Below are 19,239 nucleotides of genomic sequence, written 5' to 3'. Positions count from 1 at the left end.
CTTTTGCAACATAAAAGATATACAGTAATACAATGATAAAAAACATCATACAAGAAACATGTAATCAATGCTACGCGTCATCACTTTGGGACAGTCTATTATAGTTTGAGGTTATCACAAGTTAATAAATAATTTAAAATACATTATTACAAAATTTAAAAAGGCATTAAATGAAGTTTATAACAGCCTAGGCATAAGATTTAAAATTAACAAGAAGAACTTAATCCGTGGTTTGATCAAATACACATGGTATACTGTTTTAAAATGGGAGGGACAGTTTCACTCTAAGAAAGTATACAGCCAGAAGAAATCTACTAATTCCAAACACAATTACTTGACTGGTATCCATTTTTAGGATTCTACCTGCTTGATTGTGGGATCTAAAGCCAATGATGCGACACAAAGGCGCTATCCATTTTTTCCTGGCTTTACCGTAACTGGGACAAAAAAATAGTATGTGTAAAATGTCTTCCCTCATATTATTAGGACATAAAGTGCAATGGTCACTATTAGTCTTCCCCCAGCTTTTCTCTGTTACCTTGGTTCTCAGTGTTCCGTATCTATATTTTAAGTACAGGATTTTGGCCAATGGCGGCTGAACCTCGTCAAAAAATGATTCAAAACAAGCCACGTTTTTGACCATTAAAAAATTTTCGGTCAAAGGACCGTGTGTTTTAACATACGCCGAGTCATGGCTCACGTGAGACCAGAATGACAATGGGTTAAACCTAGTTTGGATAACCAAACTCTTACGTGTTTAAACCAATAAATTTGGTTACCACTGTCTAGGTCCAATACCTCTTTCAACCCATTTTTGTAATCAGTCAATTCAGGGGTGGTCCATAGTCTAACCCATAATAATAGTGGTCTCCACATGGCGTGGTGATCAGTGTGCTTGATATTTAGATCTAAAAATAAAGGTACCAATGGAGTATTAATGGGAACTTTTAGTAATCCCCTAATAAACTTGTTTTCCAGTATTCCAAAGGTATCCCTACATACTGGTCCCCACAATTCAGCTCCGTACAGGACAGCAGATTGAACCTTGTACCTAAAGATCTCTATTGCTGGGGTAACTGCCTTGTTCACACATTTGTCATATCTTTTTAATATTGGAAGACAGTTTTGTTTAAACACTATTTTTGATTTTTCTAGCTGTGGTCTCCATCCCATTGGCGAGTCTAATAGTACCCCTAAATATGTAAAGCTCTGTTCATAGTCGAGCTTGTGACCATTCAACGTAAAAAAAACTTTAAAACTTTTGTGCGGGTTTAAAGCCATGTATTTGGTTTTTTTTATATTAATTTCTAACCCTTTTGAAGTACAATATTGCTGGAACCTATCTAATAAAGTCTGAAGGCCCCGTGGCGTTTGTGATATGAGAATCGTGTCGTCCGCGAAGAGGAGGGACGGTACACGTTCCCCTCCCAATCGAGGCGAATCATTATCACAATTCTCCATATAATCCGCAATATCATTAACAAATAGGGAAAAAAGTGTGGGAGCCAGTACGCATCCCTGGCGTACTCCTCTTTTTATTGGGATTGGGTCTGTAAGTTCCCCATTTGGGCCCCACCTAACCTTAGCATAGTTCTCCTGGTGTAGGCCCATCACCAGTTTTAGGAGTTCCCCAGGGAGTCCCTGCCTTTCCAAGGATTTCCAAAGTAAGTCACGGGGTATCAGGTCAAATGCTGCTCGTAAATCCACAAAGGTCACATACAAGTGGCCTCTGCGGATAATAACATATTTCCAATACAAGCAACATAGCCTTAATACCTGGTCTATTGTCCCAGTTTTTTCCCTAAACCCCGCCTGATATTTTGCTAAAACTAATTCTTCGTCTAACCACGTATTTATACGATTTAAGATATGCCTGGCATATATCTTTTGGGTTATATCTAAAAGACTGATAGGGGGATAGTTTGCTGGATCGCCTCTATCCCCCTTTTTAAAAATAGTGATAATTTCTGCTCCTTCCCAGGTATCTGGGATTTGGTCACCAGCCGCAATAGCATTGAATAAATGATTTAAATATGGAACCAGACATCAGTGTTATGCAAAAACAGATCGCCTGGGACTTTATCAAGACCGGGTGCCTTCCCTTGTTTAATTGAAGCAAGTGCTTGTTCCGTTTCATGTAGGTCAAAGACTACCAATGGGTATGAATTCACTGGCTGCATTAGGGTCAGTTCTCCCAGTGAAGTCACGTCAGTGATTTTAGCTGCATACAACGTTGTGAAGTGTTTTACCCATGTGGCTTCGTCCAAGAAGACCTCTCTGGAACTCTTCTCACGTTTGTTCCCCTTAGCCACTAATTCCCAGAAGTGCCTCTGGTCCTTAGTTTTGGCTGCTTGTAGCATGCTGGACCATAGTTCCTCATCCCAGGAGGATTTCGCTTTTACCAATAAACTATTATATAATTTCCTTTTGTCTTTAATTTCCTCTGGACTTTTTCTTTTAACTGCCTCAATCAAAGCTGTTTTGGCAGCACGGCATTTCTTGTTATACCATGGTTTCCCGACTGGTTTCGCATTTGTTATACTAGTCCCTTTTTTTGGTCTTTTTGTTAAAAGGTCTAACAATTGACTGAAGAGGAGCTTGTGTAAGTTGATACATTTCCCAGGTTCACATCTTAATGGGCAATAAGATTCAAATGTGTTTACAAAAGTAAGATAAATGTTGGATAAGAGATCCTCTTTTTCCAATACATATGCCCATTTAACAGCCCTTCGATTATTACTGACTATGATGTTATCTAATATAGGCATCTGAACTTGTGTATCACCTTCCTCTATATTACCCATCCCCTTTAGTAAGCTTTTGAGAAAACTAGTTTCCAGAGGGCTGTGGTCGCTGTCAAATCTCTCCTTGACTTTTAAATCAATTGTATATGGCCACAAATCAAAAGAGATAATGATGTAATCTAAATTACTTTTGTAATCTCGCCTCTTGAAGGTGGGAACTTTTGCGCTGTCAGATGGCATACGCCCATTGCAAGCCCTCAGACCAAGATTTGTTAATAACCTAGTGATTTGAAGGGCTAGTGTAGTCCCAGCTACAGTTCCATTTTCAATCAGGAGAGGTATCTTATTGGCCATGTCCTCGTCTTCAAACAAGTTGACCATGCCCGTGATAGGTTCATAATTACAATTCAAGTCCCCACATAGGATTACACTTGCATCTGACTCTAAGGTGTCCAAAAAAAACTCAAATTTTTCAATGCATGGCGACACCTTGTGGGATGAATGAGGACTATTATACATATTTATGAGGTTAATTACCCTTTTGTCCTCAGTAATTATTTCCAGACCAAGAATATCTAAAGAATTGGTATTTAAAATTTTTATACCAATGTTAATAGATACACTGATCCATATTAGTAGACCTCCTGAGGCTCGACCTCTAGTTGAAGGCACAGCCTCAATTTGGTATGTTTTGTATCCCACTCTATGGACCAGGTCCGTAGCCCATGTCTCCTGTAACATACAAATGTCAAAGGTGTTCACATAATTATTCCAATCAGGATCACATAGTTTTGCACGCACCCCCGCTACGTTCCATGAAACTAATGTAGCTAGAGTAGCGTTTGACCCACGATTGCCCACTCGTATAAAAGAAGACGGGCTGCTGTTGGCCCCAACCTCAATTGCAACAACGGTGTTTTCCGCCATCAATGAACTACTTCCTTCTACCTCCTTGACTCCATCAGTGTTACAGTTAGTTACACATCCGCCACCTCCTCCCCTGTTCAATAAACTTCAATCACATTCCTCCAGACCACTGAATACATCAAACCTATTCGAAGTTTCCAGCGGCGTGAATGGTAATAGGTGAGCCATTCCTCTGTATTCACTTGTGATGTGTCTCGGGGGTACGGTGTTCCACCCAGATGAAACAGAGGTTGGAGCTGGTTGGTACATACGAACAGGGTTCCTAGCTTGCTCCATATTGGAAAAATAATTGTCAAAGAGGGCTTTACTAGTTGCCAATTGGTGTGGAAGTACTATTGATCTTGGATAAAAATAGGTTAGAGGTCACGGTATAATACAATTGATCTCATTGCCATGTGGCCAAGACAGTATGTATTGTACTGCGTTTTTGTCTCTAAAATTTACCACAACCACATCACCCCCAATGTCCTTAGGTCTTCCACCTAACCAGGGCAAACGTCGAACGTGTATTATTTCACCATTAATATTACTGGCTTTTGGTCTATGTGAAGATAGCCAGTGCATGATCTTATTCTTAAGTTGAAAGAAACCTTCCCGCTTGTTTCCAGCTAGTTCAGGTACCCCGGTGAGTACCACCACATACGGTACGGCTTCTGGCGGGAGTTCTGTAGGTGGTCTCATGCCTAGGGCTCCTCTTGTATATCTTGCTTCATCCGCCTCCATTCTTAGCTGCACATTAAATGAGTTACCCAATTCCCTTCCCAAGTTATTGTCAACCACAGTATCCGGAACACGATTCAGGGTGGCAGCTAGTACTGGTGCTGGTGTTTTAGTCTGAGTTGATTTGGGATTGGGGTGATGTTTGGGTGCAGATGAAGTACTTATAGGCTTATTTTTAATTGTAGCTGGTATAACTGTTTTCAGATTATTACAAGGGGTGGTAGTGGATGTTGTTACCACAACTACGTCAGATGAAGGAATATGCGCCGATGTAGATGCTTGGCTGGGGATTGTTACTATAGTTGGACCTTTGGTTCCTATGGTCCTAGAGGAGGTACTTTGTGTGGCCAAATCTGCCTCTATTCTTTCCAGTCTTAATTCCACTCCTTTTAATCTTTCAACTATGGCCAGCGTGTAGCTCCTCACAATTAGTTCTAGGTTGTCTAATAGATTGCTAGAGGGAGTAAGTGATGGCTTTTCTACATTTGGAGCATATTCAATGTTACTCTCAGAGAAAAAATGAAGAGTAGATAATGGAGGTGCTGAAGGATTTGACATTGATTCTGCAGCTTTATTCACGACTATAATTCCTGTAGCTTCAGTACAAATTGGGTTAGACTTCCTCCCAAACTCAGAGTGGCTCAATTTTGGTTTGGTTGGATCCAATCTGTGACGTCTCTTTTTAGTGGGAGGCGGACCATGGATTTTATATGGTAATGGCCTCGATGTTTTCCCTCTTACTATCTTCCCTGGCCTAACTGTAGGTGATATTATGATCTTTGATACATTGGTAGTGCCAGAGGGATCAAGAGAGATAGTAGCTGAATCAGTTTGTGTAGAGCCAATAGAGGGTGCTAAGCACTCCCTTAGCAATAAAGGCACACTATCCCCCGTTGGTGTAACGTCCATAGTGTCAACACTCGGATCATTGTATGCTGTGGTATCAGGAATAGGCTCAGACAGTGCCCTATTCTTGATTCGTTCAATGGAACGGCGTCGGTCAGCCCGGCGCTCAGCTAATGAAAGGTCTTTAATTCCCTCAAGGGTGGCTTTAGAGAAGTAATTGTCTAAAGTGCCATTCACCAAGCCCCCTGTTTTGTCTGGGGCAATGGCAGAGGGAGAACTACGCACAGTGATAGACATTGGAATAAGTGCCAAGGGGAAAGAGATTTGCACGACTTACTTTTAGTATAGTTCCACAGTCAGGGGTATGGCCCAGCCCAGGCTCTTCTGGCCTCTGAGGGCCTAAGAGGGCCCGCCCTTTGCCCGGGCTTCGCTCGGCGTCCCACTCGCGTCCCCCGAGGCGGTCCCTCGCTTGATTTAATATGAGGGAGGGCTGTTAGGGGCGGGGCACGCAGGGGGCGCTGACCGGATGTTGAATGGTCTCGCAGGGACTCTTGGTAGAGTGAGTCCCTGCCGGGCACCTCCCCTGCAGCCTCTCAGCACCTCTGATGACAGCCGGCAAGGACGTGGCAAACAGGCAGCGTTGATGGACGGGCTCCCTGTGCAGCGGCTCCCGCGGAGCGGGAGCGGCCAGAAGTAGCGTCGCAGAAGGTACGGGCAGAAGCAGGCAAAATGTCCTCGTAAGGTCCCAGGGGTAGGCTAGGGGTCACGCTGGTATCCTGCTCCGAGCTCCTTTTCTCCTGTTGCCGGTGGGGGGTGGGGCACGCAGGGGGCGCTGACCGGATGTTGAATGGTCTCGCAGGGACTCTTGGTAGAGTGAGTCCCTGCCGCGCACCTCCCCTGCAGCCTCTCAGCACCTCTGATGACAGCCGGCAAGGACGTGGCAAACAGGCAGCGTTGATGGACGGGCTCCCTGCGCAGCGGCTCCCGCGGAGCGGGAGCGGCCAGAAGTAGCGTCGCAGAAGGTACCGGCAGAAGCAGGCAAAATGTCCTCGTAAGGTCCCAGGGGTAGGCTAGGGGTCACCTTAGAGTAAGCTTCTTTCTGCAGGTGGTAATTTGCGGTGAGAATGGTTGTGCTTATTTGTTGTGTGCCAAATTGTTGTGGCGGGGATGTGTTTTGTTGGTCTTTGTACTGCTGTGTTATTGCAATATGATGCTGTGTTTTACTGTGATTGTTGTGCTGCGTTCTTTTTGGACTGTTGTGTTATGCCATCTCTGTTTTAATTGTGTTGTTAAGTTGCTTTGTATGTGTTATTTCATGATGCACCGATTCGATTGCTGCCATTTATGGGTAATCAGGGGGCTTCGTTGCAATCACTGCACCTTTCCTACTCACCAGAAAGCTCCCAGGTTACTGACCCTATAGCTAATCCCTCTTTTGAGTCTTTTGCAGCTGTGGCAGTGTAGGTATTAGATCGCCTTGTCACATAAATACCGTAAAAGTCATGGCATGTCACTTACTGTGGTGCAATAGGTAATACATAGTAAATGGCATGTAATGTTACTCATTTTTCCAGTTCACATGCTTTATCTCACCTACATAGACTTATGAGTGAAACTGGACAGATAGCTTGAGACAGATCAACGGGAACCTTGAGACTAAAATTCATTCTGGTGCATAAATAATTAAAATGTAAAAAAAAAACATTTCGAAAAAATTGTGCAATAGTAGAATACATATTGAATAATGTTTAATAAAGAAACGTTGTCCTCACAGTTTAGTATGAAAACAAATTATGAATAAGAATAAAGAAATAATTTGCACAGATAAGAGACTAGAAGTCTTTCTGTGTTTCCCAAGAGATGAGATGTCATTGGTTGTGTGTATAACCTAAGTAAAATGTAATTTCAAATTAATCTATGTGCAAGGAAATGATTGGTAAGTTTATGACACACCAGAGGTTTTTAGCATCTCTATGACTTTGGGACATATGTACAAAAAAGAGGAAATTGCAATGTCCTAAACGCGATTTTTACCAAATCCGTAATACCGAATGTTTATTTTTTGGCCAGGGTCTACGAAAGACTTTTCAGTAGTGTGCGCTACGGATCTGCAGGGGAATGTACCCCCCTTTTTAATGTTAAACGGGGTAGCCAACAGGGCTGCGTCCTGGCCCCACTTTTGTTTTCTTTGTTTATTAACCAAGTTGACGCAGTACTAAGACGGATACCCGCGGATGCCCACCTGATAGATGGACATCCTGTTCCAATTTTCTTATACGCAGATGATGCGGTTTTATTGTCTCGTACCCCAAATGGCCTTAACGCCTTATTAATAATTTTATATTATTTATTAATGGTAGAAAACCTTTAACAAACCAATCTTAGACTGTTGTAATGACATGTGGGAAAACATCACATAAGTCCAACAAGGCTTTCTTCCTTGAGAAAACAAAAATGCAATCGGTTAAAACATTTTGTTATCTTGGAATAACATTTGCAGGAAATGGGAAATGGACAGGTGAATATGATAATATCCGACACAAAATGAGTAGGAGTACAAACAGTATATTTAGGTTTTCATCGAAGGTGGGAGCCCGAAGAATTAGAGATATGGTGACCATTTACAATTCCAGCTGCGTATCATCTGCACTTTACGGTGCAGGAATCTGGGGCCACCACTTAGATAAGTCACTACAGATAGATGAAAACAGCTTTCTTAAGCGCCTATTGAGTGTCCTACCATCAGCCTCTATAGAACTGATCCACCAGAAAGTGGGCCTTAATTATATTTCAGATTTAGCTGCCCTACGACCTTTGTTATTATGGCGCTCTATATGGTCGAAAGAGGAAACTTTCTTCACTCAACATATTATTAAAGACTGTTTAAAGCTAGATAATTGTATGCGCATTCCCTGGTTAAATTATATTCACTACTGGTACAATCTCCTGTTTAAATGTAATAGCCATATAGATCCAGTTTATGCTGATTCAATTTCAAAAAAAGAGTTTAAAGATACCTTTTTGGCCCACAAAAGGGAGGCACGAGGAAGACGTGTGGCTGAATAACCGACCCTTGTATATTACCAACAATTACATCTTAAAGTTGGTTTTCAAGCATACCTGACCAATGTAACAAAAACTTCCCATTTGTTCGTCTTGACACACTAGAGGTTAGGGATTGTCCACCATCTCGTGGCCTTCCCGACCATGAAAACAAGATCTAACTCTTTGTGCCCATGTGACAATATGTCTAAACAAAGTTGCTGCCATTTTTTACTGTTTTGTAAGTTTTATCTTTTTATTAGGACATTTTATCTGAAACCTCTGTTTTTAAAACACACTGTTCGATCTACAAAAAATGCTATGAGGGTGGTATCTGCTTTGGAAAGCCCAGATGTTTGCTATTATGTGGCATCTTACATTTCAAAATGCATTTCTATCAGAAAATGTATTATATTTTAAATGTGTATAGTAGTGTTGGAAATTAGGGCACATTGCACTTTTTGCATTTTGCACAGGAAGGAATACTGTTGGCATGCAACACTTTTTAGCGTAATTTGCACATATTGTACAATGTTGGTACTTGCCACTTTTATGAAGTTTTGTATATAGAAAAACAAGTATAGATTTTATTTAACGTGGAACCTCTGCAATAGGAAAACTTAGGGTATGTTAAATACATATCATTTGCACAGTAACAGGCATATATTTGTGTATTTGCACAAATGTATAATGTATAACTATCCCTGTCCTAATAGCCGTCTCTGTTAAGTATTGATTATTCTGAGAATGTTATTATGGCTGTTTTTACTTTGTTTTTTATGTGCTTATATGGTTGCAGTTGCAAACCGAATAAAGCTTATTGAACTGATTGGTAAGTTTATGACATACCAGAGGTTTTTATCATCTCTATGCTTTGGGCCATATGTACAAAAAAGAGGAAATTGCAATGTCCTAATTGCGATTTTTACCGAATCCCAATTAGGAAATCTCTATTCCTAATGTAAAAAATGTACAAACTTCAAATAGCAGTTCCTAATGGGGTAGCAAATAGACCTACCTCATGAATATTAATGAGGTAGGTCGCAGTTTGCTTCCCATCAGGAATTGCAGCAATCACAGGGATGGTGGCCTGCTGGGGACAGCAGACCACCATGTCTGTGATTGATTTTTAATAAAGCAATCTTTTTTTCCCTTAAATTGTCATGTCCTTTGGGTTAGTTCTATCATATACATACCGATTGCATACATTGTGTCTCATCCACACAACATAATGGTCTTACACAGGTGACCTTGTACCTAGTAGCTTACTTCTGTCTCTCCGACATCAGGTTATTGGAAGCATATCCTAATCCCTGTACCTATCGTACATAAACATGTCCCCAGGCTGGGGCCAACCAGGCTGAGTTAACTCGCCTGCAGCGGGTTCAAAATGCTGCGGCTAGAGCCATTGTTGGCCTACCCAGATTTTGCCCGGTGGCGAATGTCCTCCGCTCCCTGCATTGGCTCCCTGTAAGGAAGCGTATTCTTTTTAAGGTCCTTTGTTTGACCTTTAAAATCTTAAGAGGTATCGGCCCCGAAATTTTGTCCAACTGCATCTCTTTCTATGTCCCCACCCGCAGTCTTCGATCCCAGGGCCAAGCCCTTGCTGTGGTCCCCAGATTTAGACTCAGCCGGATGGGGGGTCGTTCTTTCAGCGTGAAAGCTGCACTAATTTGGAACACCCTCCCAGTTGAAATCCGTTTGCTAGAAGACCTGTTGTCTTTCCGGAGAGCTATTAAAACATTCTTGTTCTAGCTGTTCCTTTTAGGTTTTATCTTTTCCTGTTGTGTTATGTTTCTCCTTGTCTCTGCGCCGGGACGCTCCTTGGCTGGAGTAGCTGTTGCGCATAATAAATTAATATAACATAACATAACATAACATAGCATGGTAGATTTATTCTGTACAAGGGTTACCACTTTTTTTCATCCATGGCCAACAGCCAGCTGTGCATGACCATATTTGTTTAGAAACAGATTATCAGGGGATTAGCAAATGTTTTCAAAATATATTGATTCTAGAAAAACCCCAGAGTGACCGCTTCACTATAAAAGACCCTCACTCCCCCTTTGCCAGAAAGAGGAGAATTCCTTCCGAGCAAGACTGAGACTATACAGGCTGATCCTTCAACAGGCAGAGAAGTGACATCCCTTGCAGGATGCCATCCTCGACGCTGAGACAGGGTCCTTCATTCAGAACCATCAGGTGAGGGGTTAGTTCTTCCCCGGGGGATTTTTGGCTCCATTAGGTTCCATTAGGACACATCCGAGCACTTACACACACATGCTTCACCTACACCTCTAGGCTAGGCACGGTTAGGCAGGCTACACATTGTAAGAGTACGGCAATGCTATTGTTTCATGTAATATGCTTTTATTCATCTTACTAGCACTATGGAAATGTATCTACTTTTTACGATATTGGTACTAGCGACTACATTTGTCTGCTCCTGTCTTTTGATTGTTGATGCAAAAATGTTTCATACTAGACTGACGCTTGACCAATAAATAATTATTGAAACCTTTCCAATCATCATTCTATGTATTCTGAGTAAAGCAAGCATGAGTGACTGAGCGAAAGATGCCGTATTGTTTCCACAATACATGAGTAATAGGGGTTGTCATGTTCAGCGGTTGCCAGAAACTACACATTCCACTGTAGAATACAAGGAGGTTGTAGTGGCATCGTACAGCTAGCTGGTCTAACGACTGACTCGTCCTGTGGGGGTGTCCAGAGTCTGTCTGCACACCAAGCCCTCAGTTTAGGTCATCCAAAACGCACTGGTCCCGGGGGGTCCTAGGAATTACATGATAAAATGTGATAAGTCGGAGGCGTGTCAAACAATAAAATGAAACGTTTACGTTTCATTTTTCAAAAGTGGGCAGCGGTAACTTGGTCCACTCCCTGCTCTTAAAGAATATTTATTTCAACATTCACAAGGAGAAAGGTGTGCTGTGGGGACCTCTTCCCATTTACAAATGGTTACCACCACCCTTAAGGTGTCATAAAAAATGAATGCTTTGCAACCGTAATTACGTTGCAAAGCATTCATACATAGCACTGCAATTTGGTATTTAGAAGGGACAACCTAAAAACGCCCCTTCCAAATACCAAATTTCTAAACATAAATTGTGATTCGTAGCCAGCTGTACCCCCATTCCATTTTTTTGTGAGTCGCAAAATGTACAAAAGTGTCTGAGACACTGTTTGCTATTCCCAAATGGGTTGCAAGGCACCTGGCTCATTAATATTCATGAGGCAGGTCGCAATTTCCGACCCATTGGGAATGGCTGGCACTCATAGGGATGGAGGCCTGCTGGGGTCAGCACACCAACATGTCTGTGGCTGCTTTTTAGGTCTTGCTATATGTAGGAGAGTAGGGTCTGCTATCCTATGGTCACCCCATTTTTTGCTTTTTGCTTCACTGGTTTTCGACTTAATGTGGCTGTGGGCCTGCTAATCAGACCCACAGCCCTGCTGTTCTCACTCTAAATTTCACACCATGTACTTTAGGTACATCACCAATTGGGATTTGGGTCACTCTTATGAGTCCCTGTACAGTGTACTATAGGTACCCAGGGCATAGGTGCACCCAAGGCCTACGAGGGGCTGCAGCATATCTTTTGCCACCCCTGGCTGGCCATCCAAACTGACACAACTGGCTGATCACTCAGCTTGGGCAAGGTCGTGTAATCACCCCTTGCTTAGGTATAGTATTCCTATATCTAACCTTATAATCTAGACACATATGCACCTATAAATCACTCCTATGGCAGGCCTTAACAATCCTGGAGGCAGAGTGCTTGGTTTTATGTGGGATGGTGCTCCAGCATGAGCTGAGCCTGTCTGCAGCTTTTGGAACCATGTCCTTATAGCTGTTCTAGGATATTGCCATACCATATACTCTTAAGTGCATTATAATCCTCGCGGTTATTGCTAACTTTGGTTCGGCTTTATCAAAACATGTCGTGTAAGGTGTCATACGCTTTGGAATACTACCCCCTCGCCAGTTCTGGCGACTGGGGTAGCATTCCACCCTTCTAGAGGGAGAAGACATGTTACTTCCATTAATCCCGGTTAAAGTTAACCAGAGCCTCAGCATCACAAAATGGATGCTGCTGCCACAGACACAAGTCTGACCTCCTGCTGCTGGGAGCCCTTCCAGCAAGGGAGGCTTGGACAATAGGTTTCCTGTCACAGGGAGGTGCTAGCACCACCCCAGACAGGAGATAGTGGATTGGGGCGGAGAGGGCTGAATGAAACGAGATACTGCGTGGGGCACACAAGGTGTCCCATGCATAGTCCAGTTCAAACCGGTGCTGGGGCACTCCAGCCCCAGCTCTGGCACGAAACTGGACAAAGGGAAAGGGGTGTAACCACCACCTTCCTGGGTCCCACCCATAGGAGGGACCTAGCAGCCCCTTGATTTGGAATAAAGGTAGGAGCTGTGCCCTTAGACTTTAGATCATCCTGACTGAAACTTTGATACGAAACTCTGGACCCTTCGACATCCTACTCGATGTAGAAGACTGAAGAATCTCCCTTGTGGTCAAGGAGTGACCACCCTGTGCAAGCAGGCACCATCAAGCGCTCAAAACTTTGCTTTGTTGTTGCTCCTGCCGGAGCTCGAATGACAGAGACTGACAAGAACTGGACTTCCAGACATCCAACAGCCCGATCCACAGCCACAGCAAAGCTGAGACCCGTGGAGGTGACGAGAGATGTGGGACCGGCCATCTTGGAAAGCCAGCAAAGTGCTTTCTGTGCAGCTCCTGAGGCACCCTCAAAGCTGTGCATTGGGGATTGAGAAGCCCCAGCCCCGAGCATTCTTTGCACTGAAGATCACCTCTCCACACTCACCGAGTGCTGCGTGGGGCCCTTTTGCATTTTCCTGCTTGACGCGTCTGTCCGGTCACTTGCCCATTGGCTAGTGGCCTCTGTGACAACAAACCTTCAAATTTTTAATGCTGGTCTGGTTGCTCCAGACTGGCCCTTGCGCCCCTGAAAAGGAGCAGCCCATCAGACCTTGCTAGCCTGATCCAGAAGCCATCTTTGATTCCTGCGTGGGTTGAATTTGCCAAGGCCTGTTGACTCGGAATCGAGATCCGACACCGCCGACAGCGAGAGTCTTTGTGGGACAGTCTCTACCCAGCTCCTGGTTGTCAACGACACCTCCTGGTCTACGTGGCAGCGAAGACAAGCTTCACAACATCACCTGATCGCAACCCGACATCTCCTGGTTCCTTCCTGGTTCCTTCCTGGTCACTGGCTAGTGACCCAGACTCTGTCCCCTCTGCTTTCAGGTACCCTACATCTTTGATCCACCCTTGGATCCAACCGGACTCTTCTCTCCTGGTCGCCTGCAGCATCTTTTCTCCAAGGCTCCATAGAACTCCACGACGAAACCCGACACACTTTGACACCTATGCACCCGCTTCCTGTGGGTGAGGTAACGCGAGTACTGCGGTGCTCCTGTAGAGATTTACATCCCTAGTGTCCTAGCTTTAAGTGGTTAAGTTCTAGTCCAGTCCGAAGACTTCCAAATCTGCAACTTTCTAACTTTACGCACCCATTGACTTCTATTGGTGCACGAAAGTGCATTTAGACACTGCACCCGCATCCTGTGGGCCTCCCACGTCCTAACTGCTGTTAGTCCAGTGTAGCCCCAGCGATTCCCAAGGCCCTAGGCCTTACCATTGTTCGTGACGTGGTACTTATACCACTATTTTAGTATATGGTTTTACGGGCCACCAGGGCCTATCCATATTTGTGCAACTTGTGTATGTTATATTAAGTTACTTGTTATACGCTTGTGCTCCTGTGCTCATAAAGAGTTAAGGGGATCTATTTAGAAATAAATACAAATACATTTTGAATATATAACCTGTGTGGCGTCCTTTCATTTGGTATTAAAAGGTTCGCATATGGTAAAACAGCTGGCTTCACATGCCCTCTTGAGTTTAGCCTAAGACTGCTTTTGTCCATGCTACCCCTAGGATAGCTGGTCTATAATGTTGACTTTACAACCATCACCATAAGGGTTGTTTGGACTGGTGCAAGGTGCTCACTAGAATAGTGAACATCATATACCAGGCCAACTTCTCACACTATAGCCATTGCGTCAGCAATGCTTTGCAAGACTTAAGTAGGCGCTTTAAAAAATGCTCCCATGAGGCGGATTGCCTACAGTGCATGTGCGCTGGGCGCGTGCACATCGCACACCATTTGGCAGACTGTGAGCCTCGACATCATACAAAGGAATCCGCTCCCCCGCTCCCACCGTTTCTGGCTTTGGGATCGTCACAAGCTGCTGACTACAGCCTTGTGGGCAGACATCTAATTCATTGGCTACACAGCGTGTTCGCAGTGACTTGTTTTTCAAGGATTTGGAGGGAAGCCTTTAGTACCAAGAAGATCCAACAAAAACCAGCCATTTCTTTCGTGAACTCGGCATCTGGTAAATTTGTTTGAACGTGCATTCAGCACAATACTGGGGGCATACTGTGCATCAAGCTGGTTTACCTGATCCACACTTTCAGTTAATGACCAGACCGAGGTTTTAGGAGCACTGTTTGCAGAGTTTGTTTCCCGTTTAACACACAGTGTTAAGTAGTAAATGCAGCATTTAAATAGCGCACACATAAACAAATGTCTCTTGCCGCATTACCATTACAGCACAGGCGGTCACATACCAAGAAGGCAGTGAGGAATGTTTGCCATGCTCAAAACACTATCTCGGAGGAAAAGCAAACTCTCCTAAAACGGAACCGAAAAATCTAGTCTTGTTATTTATACTTAAGCTTTCTGAACGTCTGGACAAGGCAGTCTTTCGCAGCATTCACAAAGAAGGTTGTCCTTTTTAACTAGCAACCCTTCACAACTGGGAACAAATAAAAAAATTCTGAGGTTAACTTACACATTATTAGGTACATATGAGATAACTACATCTGAAGTGTGTCCCAAAGTCACCATGGCTTTTTACTACCTTCTAGGTTGTAATGGCATTTTAATAACTGTCTTCCATCCGGTGAAGCATAACAGTTATCACTATACCATCCTAAATCGATATAGACATACTTTATACTATTTCTCTCTGATTTCCCAATTTGTTTCCCATTCCAGTAGGCAAGCACGCTTAGCGTGTGGAGGAGGGGGAGTGGAAGGGGGGGGGGGTAGTGCAAACTCTGGTAAATACATTACATCACAGGCTACATGTATTCACAACAACACAGCAAGGCTTTGTTGAAGTTCTCTGCAAACAGAAATTTCCCTGAACGCCAAATTGGCCTACTATGAAAGGAAATATACAAGTGAATGTTCAACATTGTACATAGGTATTATGGACTGTACACATGATTTATAATGTCTTCTATGATTATCAACCCTCTCCATGGCACTTAGGGGCATATGCATCAAAAATCGGTATTACATGTCCTTATTAGCGAAAAATAAGGAATCGCTAATAAGGACATGCAAACCGCGATGCATCAATGAAATCGGTATTAATTACCGAATCGGTAAAAATCGGTATCATATAGCGAAAGTACGATAGCGAGACACCATTAGCAAATACCGAATTAGCAAATACCGAATCGGTATTAGCGAATTCGATAATTGCGAATTCGGTAAAAAGACGCGACGCATCGGAAGCAGGCTGATGACATCACAACCAGGAAGTAGGACAGCCCATGCTCCATTCAGTGCCCGAGGAGCTCAGAGGAGGAGGCAGAGCACAGGATCTGAGGAGCCAGACTGAACCAGCAGCAACCAGGACGAGGCAAGCAGTTGAAGATGGAGAAGGAGGCCCCCCAGCAGGGAAAGGACACACACAGAAAGAGAAAGCGCAAGTTCTCTGATAAGGAACTTGAAATCCTGATTGAGTGTGTGACCAGCAATAATGATAAACTTTTTGGGAAGCTGTCCCTGAAGGTGCCAGAGGCGGAAAAAAGAAAGATGTGGCTGTGCATCAAGGACAAGGTCAATGCTTGCGGAGTCACCCACCGCAGCATTGACGATTTAAAAAAACGCTGGTATGACCTGCGTAAAAGGGCCAAGGAGAGGATCGCTCAGAGGGTCAAGGATGCAGCAGGCACAGGTGGGGGCACATCCAATGTGACACCGAACACAGCCCTGGAGGACCTAGTGGAGTCTACTATAGAACCTGAAGCTGTTGTGGGGGTCACACAACTGGCACCTCTGGTGCTGCGGAAGGAGTATAAGGTAAGATGCATGGCAGCGTAGCAATGCAGCGTGTAGTCAATCCCTGCCCACTCCCCCATGCCAGACCCAGTGCACATGTAGCCGTGCCTAAAACACATACCCTCATCCCAGTGTTGCACCATGGGAGTTGTAGTCAATACATGAATGAGTGCATGTTTGACCCCAGAGGTGAATGAAATAAATACAGCAGCAAAGGGCCAAATGTCTGTCCAAAAATGTACTTTATATAGAGAAAATAATGCAAAATCCACATACAATAACTAAATATTAACTATGCACTTTTTCACACACAGATGCATCCCCCATGGAATCAGACAACAGTGGCCGCCTCGTCATCTCTGAGACACCAGTGGTGACCGATGCGGAGTGCTGACAGGAACATGAAGCCATGTCCTCCCCTTCACCACCACCACGGACACCACCTCCACCACCACCATCCATGCGGGCAAAGACCCCACCACCACCACCACCGCCATCCATGCGGACAAAGACACCACCTCCACCACCACCACCAGTGCGGACAACTCCGCAGAGCCTCAGGGCAGATGTTCCCTCCCTGCACGAGATGGAGTCTGAGCAGAGTACAGCAGCCCAAAATGTCCCACGCCAGGCTGTCGACACTCCAACCACCCAAACAGCAGCACGTCTGCGTGTCAGACAGAGGGCTGTGCCCCTGGGTAGGGCAGCAGCAAAACCAGTGGATCCGGCCGAAGGGTACGGAGTAGTTGAGACCCGGATGATGCGTGTCCAGCGCCTGCAGGGGAGACACATGGGTGCAATTAAACTCACCATGACAAAACTGTGTAACAAATTAGGAAACATGACTGACGCTGTGCGTGAGCACACCACAGCCATAGCTGCGGGCAACAATGACATCAAGCTTTGCCTGCAGGAACTGACACGTGCTGTAGTCACAGGCCAACAAAGTGAGCGCCGGAGGCACAGGCAGATCATGCTCGCTGTAAATTCCACCAATAGGGCCATCACTAAGCTGTGCAACAGCACAGCTGTGCTATCCCGCAGGTCCGTGTCCCTGCAAGTGGACCTAGGGCATTATTGTGGGGATGTGGCAAGGGCCCTCGAGAGCGTGACCACTGCAGTGGAGCATCTGCAGCCTGGAACAGCCAGTGTCAGCAGTGTGGGAGTGGATGAGGGGAGTGAGGCCGCCTCCAGTGTGAGCAGCGTCTCCCTGCCGGAGACCAGCGGGAGGAGGCACAGTGTGCGCAGCGCAACAGCCACTGACATCCATCGTGGGGATGCGGAGGAGTCACGGGACAGGAGACTGGGGGTACGTGGCAAACGCAAGTAGACATGTGGCAATGTCTCACTATCCATTGTGACGTAACCATGGGCCAACTATAGTGCCACAAGCAGCACCCGTGTTGACAAGGGACTATTTTAGTTGAACTTTTACTGCAGCTGCATCATGTTTGAGTTACATATTTCTGCACCAGTCAGGTGTTCATGACCATTAAACCCTTGCAAACCAGATCATGTTGTCAAGGCACTCTCTTACCTGTCTCAGAAATGATGCTGTGTGATGTATGTCCGCCTCCGTTGCCCTTCTGCTGTGTTGGGCACATGCGCCTGTTGGCGTTGGGGGGGGTTGCTGTGCACGTAGTTCATCCTCTCCATCCACCTCTATTGGTATCCCCCTGCGGGTGGCGATGTTGTGCAGGATGGAACAGACAGCTATGATCTGGCAGCAGGTCACTGGGTCGTACTGCAAGGCACCTCCTGTCTTGTGCAGTATTCGGAAGCGACTCTTGAGGATGCCGAATGTACGCTCCACCACATTCCTTGTGCTGATGTGTGCTCTGTTGTAGCGCTGCTCTTGAGGTGTTGCTGGGTTGAGGTAGGGAGTGAGTAGATACTCGTGCAATGCGTAAGCGCTGTCATCTGCAGGATGGGGAGAGAATGGTCATCAGCATGAATGCAATGATACATGTGGGGATGGAGTAAACGGTGATGCATCAATATGTACCTAGTAGGTGTCCCTCTCCAAATTCACCGTTGATCAGGCGCCTGTGGATGCCACTGTGACGGAATATGTAAGCGTCATGTGTGCTCCCGGGGAATTGGGCTACAAGGTCCGTAATGATGTACTTAGCATTGCACACGACCTGCACATTAAGAGAATGATATGACTTCCGGTTGCGGAATATGTATTCGGTGGCTGATGGAGGACAGATGGGGACATGCGTGCAGTCAACACACCCTATCACATGGGGGAATTGTGCGACCTGGTAGAACTCCCGTTTGGTGCGGTTCAGCTGCTGGGGGGGTTGTGGGGAAGGTGATGTGGCGATGTATGAATGTCAGCATGGCCTCTAGGAACCGGTGGAAGAAGCGTGATAATGCACTTTGCAACACACCTCTGGTCTCAGCTATTACCCCCTGGAAGCTTCCAGACGCCAGCAGGTGCAGGCAGCATAGGACCTGGACATGGGCTGGTATGGCGTTGGTCCTAAGTGTCTCGTGCTGCAGTAATGGTTCCAGATCTGCTATTAGGCGCATGATCTTGGCACGGTTGAGTCTGTACTTATCGTACACCTGTTCCTCGGTCTGCCCCAGCAATGTGATGCGCACCCTGAAGACCCTGTCCTGGATCATCCTCCTGCGCTGAGCCTGGGCGTTGATCCTCCTCCTCCTAGCAAGCACGTAGAGGGCAGCCATTTTGGAAGACTTGTGGGGTTTCCCAGGGCATTTGTGAAGGGTTACCGATTGTCAGCACCTGCAAAAA

Source organism: Lissotriton helveticus, chromosome 6, assembly GCF_964261635.1.
Source record: "Lissotriton helveticus chromosome 6, aLisHel1.1, whole genome shotgun sequence".
In the NCBI taxonomy this organism is placed as follows: Eukaryota; Metazoa; Chordata; class Amphibia; order Caudata; family Salamandridae; genus Lissotriton; species Lissotriton helveticus.
Note: the sequence above shows the minus strand (reverse complement) of the source record.